A 10369-nucleotide genomic window follows, 5' to 3' on the forward strand; every position below is an offset into this window, starting at 1 on the left:
TTTATCTATTTGTTCTTTCAGTTCTCTCAGTTTTGCTTCACAGTTTTTGTACCTCTGTTGAATAAACATTTAGGATTGCTATGTTTTCTTAGTAGATCAGCCCTTTTCTCATTATATACATTTTTCTTTGTCTCCGGTAATTTTCTTTGCTCTGAGGTCTACTGTATTTGATATTAAAATAGCCACTCCTTTTTTCCTTTGACTAATGTTTAAATGATTTAACTTTTCCCATCCTTTTGGTTTCAATGGGCCCATACCATTATATTTGGAGTGAATTTCTTATAGACAGCATATTGATGTGCATTTTTTTAATTCCCTTTGTCAATCTCTATCTTTTAATTAGTGTATTTGGACAATTTCCATTTAATGTAATTATTAATGTTAGTGCATGTGTGCCATTAAAATGTTTTGTTTATTCATTTTTCTGTTTTTCCTTTTTCCTTTCTGTGGATTACTTGAATTATTTTTTAGAATTCTGGTTTTTATTTATCTATAGCATTTTTTTTACTGTATATTAATACAGATTTTTTTTAGTGGTTGCTGTACATATTACTTTGGATATACAGATGTTAACACAATCTACTGGTGTTGCAATTTTACCAGTTTAAATGAAGTATAGAAAACGTACCTTTCTCTATGTCCCTTTATTTTTCCCCATTTATAATATAATTATTGTAGATATTATCTCTACCGTTAGAACCCTAGAGACAATATTATCCCTTTTGCTCTCACCATAAAAAATAATTTAGAAAATGCAAGAGAAGGGAAGTCTGTTGTATTTATCTGTATTTTTGCTGTGATCTTTCTTCCTTCTTGATGATTCAAGATTTCTTCTTTTATTGTTTGTTTGTTTGTTTTCTGCTTAGAGAACTTAAGCAGAAATTTAGCCATTCTTTTAGGGTTGGTATGCTACTGACATATTCTCTTAGTTCCTTCATCTGAAAAAGTTTTTTCCTCCTTCATTTCCTGAAGCATGTTTTCACTGGGATTAGGATTCCAAGTTCATAGTATCTTTCAACACTTGGAGATTGTTGTACACTGGCTTCCATGGTTTCTGATGAGAAACATCATCCAATGTCATTCAATTTGTTTTCCCCCTTTAGATAAGGTTTTATTTCCTACTTATTGATTTCAAGATATTTTTCTTCACTTTTATTTTTCAGAAGTTTGAGTATGTGTTTTTGTCTTAATTCCTTTAGGTTAACCCTGTTTAGGATTCATCCAGCTTCTTACATCTGTGAACTCAGATCTTTTACCGAATTGGGGAACTTTTCAGCCATTATTGCTTCAAGTACTTTTTCAGCCCCACTCATTTTCTTCTTCTCCTTTGGGGACTCTGATGACATGAACATTAGATCTTCTGTTATAGTCTGGCTATCTTTAGTATAAGAAACGTCATTCTGATAAATTGCAGGGATGGAGTTTGCCATTTTTCTTACAGTCCTTGACCAGGCACTGCATCCAGCATGTACACAAAAAGAAACCTACGCCCACTGTGAATCCATTTTTCTCACAATGCAGTGACCTTCTGTTAGGGCTCTCATATTTCTTTCTTTATTAAAGGTAGGTTAGGACTTCACAGCATTTAATGGGCTCTTTATTTCTTACAGACAGTTTTATAAAGGATGCATAGGAAAAGCAGAATGAAACTTGGAATAATGAAAATAATTTTTACAGAAAAAAGATCAAAGTGGTAAAAAAGATTAAACATAATGCTTTGTTAAAAGCCTGGCTCTGAACATAATACTCCCTCAAAAAGGCTTGAAGAGAAATAAAATGATGCTCTAAAACTCTTAATGCAGTCTTCACAGCAGAATGATTTCCACTTGATTAACAATTGGAAAGCCCTGTTGTGGGAGCAGTTTGAGCCTCCTTTATTGAAGATGGGTGCTGCCACTAAACAGTTTATCAGTGTTTATAAAGATGACAAATTTATCATTGCATAAGCTCTGGTCCCCTCATATGGGACTCATGCCTTTGCTACCCAGAAAATAATGTGGCTTGACTGACAGGTACAGAGTCTATTTGTCCCCAGTCCTCCAAGTGCTTCTGAAGCCTCTTGAACTTGCCCTGTTAACACTTTTCACACATTGCTGATACTCCTTCTTGAGCATCTGACTCCTGAGGTAGACTCTGCTCTGTGAGGTCCCATCTTTTTGGGGCACCGGGGTGGCTCAGTCTGTTGAATGCTGGCTCTTGGTTTCAGCTCGGGTGGTCATCTTGGGTTGTAAAATCAAGCCCTGTCAGGCTCCAGGCTTGGTGTGGAATCTGCTTGAGATTCTTTTCCTCTCCCTCTCCCTTCCCCCCTGCTCCTGCCCCTACCCCTGCCACTTGCTTGCACTCTCTCTCTCTAAAATAAATGAATGAATTAAATCTTTTTTTTTTAAATCCCATATTTTTATTCATCAAATGGGGGCTCTGAGTAAATGTTTGTCAAGTAAATGCCTAAATGAACAAGATCTCTTTGAAAGTATAGAAAAATATCTGCCCACTTCAAACTCTATACCTCATTCATACAGTCATTTATTCCAAAAAGGTTTTAAGGAATATTTGCTATGTTCCAGGTGAGGTGCTAGACACTAAGTACAAGAAAAAAATAGAATGTGATTTATATTCTGGCCAGGAGTGTCCATGGAAATATATCTGACGTATGCTCATATGTTTTGGCTTGGGCTCCCACATGAGTCTCTAGATCAGGGATTGGCAAATTATGCCTAGGGGGCCAAATAGCCTAGCTCCTATGGCTAGGGGGCCAATAATGGCTAGGGGGGGCATCACTTTTGTTTTTGTAAATAAATTTTGTTGGAACATAACCACACTCATTTATTAACGTAATACCTATACCTGCTTTCACATTACAGTGACCAGTAAATCCCTAAACTGTATACTACCTGAACATCTCTGGAAAAAATGTTGCCAACTCCTGGCCTAAATCACGAATTGGGGAATGTCTGACACTCCCTCCCCTTACCTGGAAGTTCCTGCAATGTCAAACAGGCAAAATCATGGTTCTAAGCTTTAGTCAATACACCTTATGATCAAGATTATTGAGGGGATGATAATTAATAAGCAAAATATATGTCATCCCTGAAACTCTCCAGATACCATATTAGGTCAACCAAAGTCCTTGATTTTAATAGAATGTCTTTTATCTTCATTAAAACTCACAGAATAGAAACAAAAAAAAAGGTGATCTGCAATCAGAGTTCAGGACAATTGTTTGGTTCCCACCATTCAGCAGGGAGGAACACTTAATGTTTAGGCATATGCAATGTATAGCTCACATCTCTTGGCATGCTTGGCATGTTTGAGCTGTTTGGGGAATAGTCAGGGGTTCAGTGAGACTGCAGGAGAGTGAACGAGGGGGTGCAATGGGAGATAAGCGGGCTGGGAGGGTGGGGAAGAGGGAGCCACTGAAATGATGAGCCATTAGTGAGTTTGGAGCAGAAGAGTGATCTGATCTGATTTGTGTTTTGGGAAGACCACCCTGGTTGATGTGTAGGGACTAGACTGTAGGAGTGCAAGGGCAGAAGCAGGGCTATCAGTGAGGAGGTCACTGGAATGATCCAGATGAGACATGACAGTGGCTAAGCCCAGGGAGCGTAGTAGTTAGATTCTGCAATTTAATGATGGAGCCAATAAAAATTTCTGATGGGGGATCCCTGGGTGGCGCAGCGGTTTAGCGCCTGCCTTTGGCCCAGGGCGCGATCCTGGAGACCCGGGATCGAGTCCCACATCGGGCTCCCGGTGCATGGAGCCTGCTTCTCCCTCTGCCTATGTCTCTGCCTCTCTCTCTCTCTCTCTCTCTGTGTGTGACTATCATAAAAAATTAAAAAAAAAAAAACTTAAAAAAAATTTCTGATGGAAGAAAAATAGGAAGAAGGGAAGAGTCAAGGATGATCACAAGGCTTTCGGCCCGAACAAGTGGAAAGATAGAACTGCCATTGACTAAGGTGGGAAAGACTGGGGAGAATCAGGGTTCAGGGGTGACATCAAGAGTTCATTTTAGACACGGTATGTTTGGTATGTCTTATTTTTTTCTCAAATTTTATCCCTCTCTCTTGGGTCACCCTCATTCTGAAACCAAGATTTCTCCCAGTCTCTAGGTCCATCCCATCCCTGCCCCTCATCAGCCCTCTCCTCTGAGATAGCACTGGAGCATAGTAGTTAGAAGAGTGGACTCTAGAGACAAAATTCTGCATTCGAATCTGGGTCAGCCATTTTCTAGCTGTGTAACACTGAGAGAATTACTTAAGTTGACTGAAATTTAGTTCCTCTGTTTCTAAAGTAGAAGAAAATAATCATTGCCTTTCTCTTAAGAGTTAATGTGAGGATCGAAAGGGATAGTATATGTGAAACGGGCAAGTGCACAGTACGAGTCAGCTCTCTGGCTATATCCCAGGCTTTTGTCTCCAAAATTTTTCCGGTTTCCTCTGTCATACATGAGAACTAGGGTGTGAGGATGAGGTTCATTTCTTTTTAAAGACTTTATTTATTTATTTATGAGAGACACAAAGAGAGAGGCAGAGACACAGGCAGAGGGAGAAGCAGGCTCCCCATTTGGACCCCAATGTGGGACTTGATCCCGGAACCCCAGGATCACGACCTGGGCTGAAGGCAAATGCTCAACCACTGAGCCACCCAAACGCCCCAAGGATGAGATTCTTGTGGGGAAGGAGACAACATGAGGTGAGTGAGAGGGGAAGGAGCCAGGATCCAGTACAAGAACCCTTGTCTACTAGAATGGGCTGGAGGTTGGGCACAGGTAGGATTGACAAAAGAGAGCCGACCAGGCAAGCAAGGCACGTTAGCACCCTGCTGGTTCTTGGAAATAAACCGTGGCACCTCTCAGCTGTAGAAGGGGGAAGTAGGTGGGGGAAGCCAGGACCTGACATGAGGCAGGGCCTGGAGAAGGGGACAGGGGAACAGTAGCTGACTAAGTGATGCCTGATGTCTAAGGATGAAGCAAGAAGCATTATGATGCAGGCAGAGGCAGTGGCCTGTTCAGTGAGTTTCCAAGTAGATGATGGGATTCCCACAAGGCAGAAACATAGTGATGCGAATGAGGCAGCATCTAGAAGGTTTGTCTGTGGCTGGGGTTCACTGGCAGAGCGCAGGCCCTCGGAGAGGAGAGGGCGAGAATGACAAAGTTACTCCTCCAGACCCATGACCCAGGTACACCTGCCTGAATCTAGGCTCTGATTCTGTGCTCTCAATCTCTGCCCTTCCCATGCCCAGGTACCTTAGCCGCTGAGCCTTTCTTTTGGGAAAACTCTTCTACTGCCCATCCCCCTTGCTGAGGAGGCAGATTCCCCTCACCTTCTGACAAGTAGTCAAGTCCTCCAGCTCGAGACTCTGAAGGCCTGATCTCAACACCAGCCACTATCCCTGCTATATAACAGAGCACTTCTCTCATGCTCTTAAGTCTCAGTTTCCTGATCTATAAAATGGGTACCTCAGGAGCACCTCCCTCTCAATATTATTAGTTGAGTTTCCATGAGACTTAGCACTGAACCTGTCACACAGTGGGTGCTCCTGGGATGGCAGCTGTGGTTATGAAGGTAACCTGCCTCCTTGGTGATCAGGCTGGGTGACTATATCTTGTGGTATAGAAAAAGATAAAATGAGTCTAAATTTCCTTTTAGGGTTTAAAAACTGGATATCAATGCAATTCTTCAAGAATTTTAGCAATCACATTAGGTTCCTGTGGCAAGATCTTTGAAAGATGATCCTTGTTTACATGCAAGAATTCTCGTGCGTCTATTAAAAAGCAGTCACACTTACATGTATGAGATACAAATCTCAGGAGTGGGGAAAGGAAAAGCTTCCATTACAGTTATGAGAGTTCAAGTATCCAGAGCAAAACAGTTTTGCCTCAGAAAATTCTGATCAAGGTGGCCTTGGTGGTAATTTCTCCTACATGTGCAGCCCACATGGCTACCTCGCCCAGTGCTTTTTAATTCTTTCTAAGGAGATGCTTCATCCATCAATCGTCCAGACTCTTGCCCTATGGAGACATCTGCATAGAGTTCATAGCAAGACATCCTCCCGAAGCTCTAATCTAGTTCTCTAAGTTAGCAGAAGTGCTTTTGCAAAGCAATATGGTAATGTAGCAGAGACCACAAGGATGTCAGAAAGTCTCCTCCGAAGCATTTATTCTAAGGCCATGTTATTCAGAAGGCAAAAAATATGTGCAAGAAGATGCTTCCTGCAAATGCTACCTTTTAAAAAATACCAGAAATATGAGGAGCAAACCAACTGCACAACAATGTGGGAATAATTTAGGAAGTTACGGAATATTGTGCAAACACTGAGATTTCTAAATATGCAGGCTTTGGAAGCATAGAAACTGTTTTTGATGTGCTGTTAAGTCAAATGGCAGAATTTGAAAAAGACATTGCCTCGTGGCTGCAAGTCTATAAAATGTGTAATCATGGATGAGCAGGGCTAGGTAATGGGCAAAAACGAAACATTACCTGAAGGTGCTGGAAATAGAATTTGTCCCTTCAAAATATTTGTTGACACTGTTGCTATGAAAACTTATCAACAAAAAAAATGTTTAAAATAATTAAGTAAACCCAAGGCACCAAAGATGTGAACGCCCCAAGGCTGGGTGCAATGCTATGCTCTTACATACACTGATTACACAAGAAAATTCCTTCTCTGCTGTTTAGGCACAGAGTATAGATCACCTGCTGATATTTGCCTTCTCACCATGGAAGGAAGCCACTACTGCCTGGTAAGTCTTCCATACGTGACTCATGGACATCAAAGCCCCCACACCCACGTAGCCAGAACTAGAAACACTTGCAGCCCCCACCTGGAATCTTATAATGATTGATTTCCTGTCCAGAGAAAGTGGGTCTGGGTAAAAGACAAAGTTTGACTTATATTCCTTTACCTATAGGAACCATATGGTCCACACTTTTGAATAATTAGTCCTCTAAGCCCGACTAGGCTTGTAAACAAATTCCTTTTTCCTGGCCTGTAGTCATTTGTTCATTTGCTCACTCACCCAGCCCTTAGGAAACATCTTTCATGTGTCCAGCATTTGCTCTGCATGAAGAATTAAAATTCAAAAGAAATAGTCATACCAAGGAGCTCCAAATCTAATCAGAAAGGACAGACACATCTTTAATTTTATATGATGAGTTAAGGTCTTGCTTTCATCATCTGTGAAGTGGAGGGAGGAATTCCTACTTCACAAACTTAAGAGAGGATTTGATGAAATGACACATGTACTAAACACCCAGAAAAGAGAAAATCCTCAGGAAATACTGGTTTCTTTCCCATTGACATTGAGTGTTGGACTGCTGTGGCCTTCTAACATGGGGGAAGAACAGAATTCCTGGGATTTTGCTAATGATGGACAGAGAAGCCTCCTCAGAAGCAGGGGCCAGGAAGATGAGTGGGATTTCTCCAGGGGGAAGGGAGAAGGCCATCCAGAGAGAAGGAATAGGGCACACAGGCACAGAAGAAGCGGAAGCATGCCACACATGTGCTTCTCCATGACTTGAGTAACCTGGGGTTCAAGGGTAAGCTACATTACTCTCAACGTTCCATGGAAATAAATGAAGACTGACCAAATGAGAACAAATGAGCTATTTATTCAGAGCTTACTATAGCGAAGCTGTCATCATTTATGTTTTGGCCAAGACCCACAGGCAGGTAGAGCCACAGGAAAGCTCTGTAGTGGGAAGAGAGGAGGCTTCAGGTGCACCCTGATTGGAGGCAGTTGGCCTGGGCAAGCTGTAGGTGGGCTAACTAGAAGCAGGCATCCTATGTGATCACTAAATAGTGCATATTTGGTTTTCTCTGGTTGGTCCTAAGTTCCAAGTAGGGACACACATTGGGGAAGTTGTCAGTTATTAATCAAGTCCTAGCCATTTGGGAATGATTGCTATGGGAGTTACTATTTGGCTTCCTGGACTAGTGTCCAGAGATCATAGACCTCCTACAAGTCCCCCTCACAGTAGGCTGGCTTCCTGGCTGGTTATTCAAAATAATAGGTTGATTTCCTGGACAGTTTGCTGCGAGTGTGGGTCAGAGTTCTATTCTTTAAGAGTTCTATTTTTTTTTAAAGATTTTATTTATTTTAGAGAAAGAGATAGAACAGGAGGGAGGGGCAAAGGGAAAGGGAAGGAGAGAGACAATCCCAAGCAGACTCTCTACCGAGCACGGAGCCAGATGTAGGGCTTGATCTCACAACCCTGAGATCATGACCTGATCCAAACTCAAGAGTCTTAATGCTTAACCACCCAGGCACCCTCAGGGTTCTATTCTTATCTACAGTCTGGCCACTGTCTATATATTCAGTCTTTCTTTTTTTTTTTTTTTTTTTTTTACGATTTTATTTATTTATTTATGAGAGACACAGAGGAAGAGAGAAAGAGGCAGAGACACAGGCAGAGGAAGAAGCAGGCTCCATGCAGGGAACCCAATGTGGGACCCGGTCCCGGGTCTCTAGGATCGCACCCTGGGCCGAAGGCGGCGCTAAACCACTGGGCCACCAGGGCTGCCCTATATATATTCAGTCTTGATTAAAATTAAATGGCCCAGGCGTCCCATCTCACTTAGAGTGAAAATGTCTTTTTTTTCTTCCCTAGGTTTCACCTGAGGGCTTACCGGTGTCCAAAGGACCAATTCCGAAGGCTTGGAAGATGCCCCCACTCCATCCCAGGCCCCAAGCTAGCTACTTCTTCAGAGCATGTTTCATTCCTTTCATGAGGTCATTATTGTCATTCCCTCTGGCCATCCCTGATGCTGGCCTTGGAACCTGCCCATATTCTGTCCAAAGGCTTTTTCTTCCCTCACTGCTGGCGCCGGAACTCAGCCCACTCTTAGGAAGCAGACATTGGATTATAACCAACAACTTTGACTATGATTCTTCAAAAGACAGATTTCTCCCACAAATGATATTTCCCTCTCAAAAAAAAAAAAAAAAAAAAGCCAACTCACTACCTAGTCTCACCAAAAACACTACTGTGGAAAGCTTGAATAACAGAGCCCAGACTTACCATTTTCCTAATAGGATGACTCTGGACAGAGGTAGGAGGGAACCGAATGAAATGGGGAGCTAATTTGCCATCTAGATGGCCTCCCTGCAAATCAGATGTCTCGATCGCACTCTTGGCAAACGCTGAAGTGCAATCAATTCTTGGATAAATTCTCTGACAGGTGTTCAAAGCGATTATATTCAGGGCTGTTGATTAAAGAGTCATCCACATGTTTTAGATGCCAGATGTGCAGGCAGCAAAGTCAACAGTTAGTTGAGAAAATGTAGGAGCCTGGCTGATATGTTCCCCAGATGGACTGCAGGGGCATTGGTAAGTGAGCAAACCTTTTTTTTTTTTTTTAGGGGTTAGGTCATAAGGCATGAAAGAGATCATTCTGGCCTGCAAAAATAGAAAGCACACTCAAAAATCATTTTAAATCTGCTTGGATCTCAATCAGTTTATTTTTAAATGACCTACCCTTCCATTTAAGGAAGTAAATGTACACTGAATGCCTACGAGGCTGGCTTTCAATTTACTGCAAGAGACAGGCATCTTAAGGGTAACCATAATATAAAATAAAATTATGTATTGGCTGATCCCCATAACGCTATTTTGTGCCAGGGCACGGCTCCTGGCTAATGGAATAGGACCGTTGGGCTCAAAGGGGGATCTGTCCTCAACTTGCACATAGACCTACTAGATGCAAACACTAGACTTTATTCTCTGGTTGGGTGGTCAAAGCAGGGTGATAGCTGTCTCAGGCAGTGGCTCTCAGCTGAGCCATTCTGTCTCCTGGGAGACACTTGGCAAAGTGTAGGCAGACATTTGCGGTTGTCACAACTTGGGACACGCTATGGGCATCTAGCGGGCAGGGGCCAGGGTTGCTGCTAAACATCTTACAATGCACAGGAATCCTCCTACAGCAAAGAGTTACCAGGCCCCAAATGTCACTAGTGCAGAGGTGGAGAAACCCCTGGCCTCGGGGAAACTGTCTACTGACCTCCTCTTTCTAGCCTCACCTTCCTGGCCCCCCATGTACCAGCCACTCACTCCCTGGGCAACCCATGAATCTTGACTCACAGTCGTCTCTTTGCCTCCACATCCCTCTCCTCCTTTCTCTCGGGCAATTTCTTACCTGTCCTGTTTGAATGCTAGCCGCCTGCTTTCTGACACCTCCGATCCCCTCCTCCCAGCCCACCCTACCTCTCTAAGGCAGAGAAAATTCTCTCCTCCCCCTGCCTCTCACTATGGCTGCATCACATTGCATTACGAGTGTTTGTTTGCATTTTTGAGAAAATTGAGTTCCTGGAAAATGAGACATGGAGCTTTTTCCATCCCTGCGTTCCAAAGACCTGGCACTGACATTCTAACAC

The 10369-nt window shown here is 42.6% G+C and overlaps 1 long non-coding RNA gene across 2 annotated transcripts; it reads left to right on the plus strand.

The window, feature by feature from the left end:
* The first annotated feature begins 5017 nt into the window (after positions 1–5017).
* LOC112652246 (uncharacterized) lies at positions 5018–9584 on the plus strand. 2 transcript variants are annotated; one of them, XR_003131308.3, is made up of 3 exons: positions 5018–5175; positions 5646–6739; positions 8607–9584. It is a non-coding gene; the product is annotated as an uncharacterized LOC112652246 (long non-coding RNA). The 2 variants fall into 2 exon arrangements; XR_003131307.3 differs by having other exon boundaries at positions 6675–6739.
* Positions 9585–10369: the final 785 nt, after the last annotated feature.

The sequence above is a fragment of the Canis lupus genome, chromosome 13 (genome assembly GCF_003254725.2).
Source record: "Canis lupus dingo isolate Sandy chromosome 13, ASM325472v2, whole genome shotgun sequence".
NCBI lineage: Eukaryota > Metazoa > Chordata > Mammalia > Carnivora > Canidae > Canis > Canis lupus.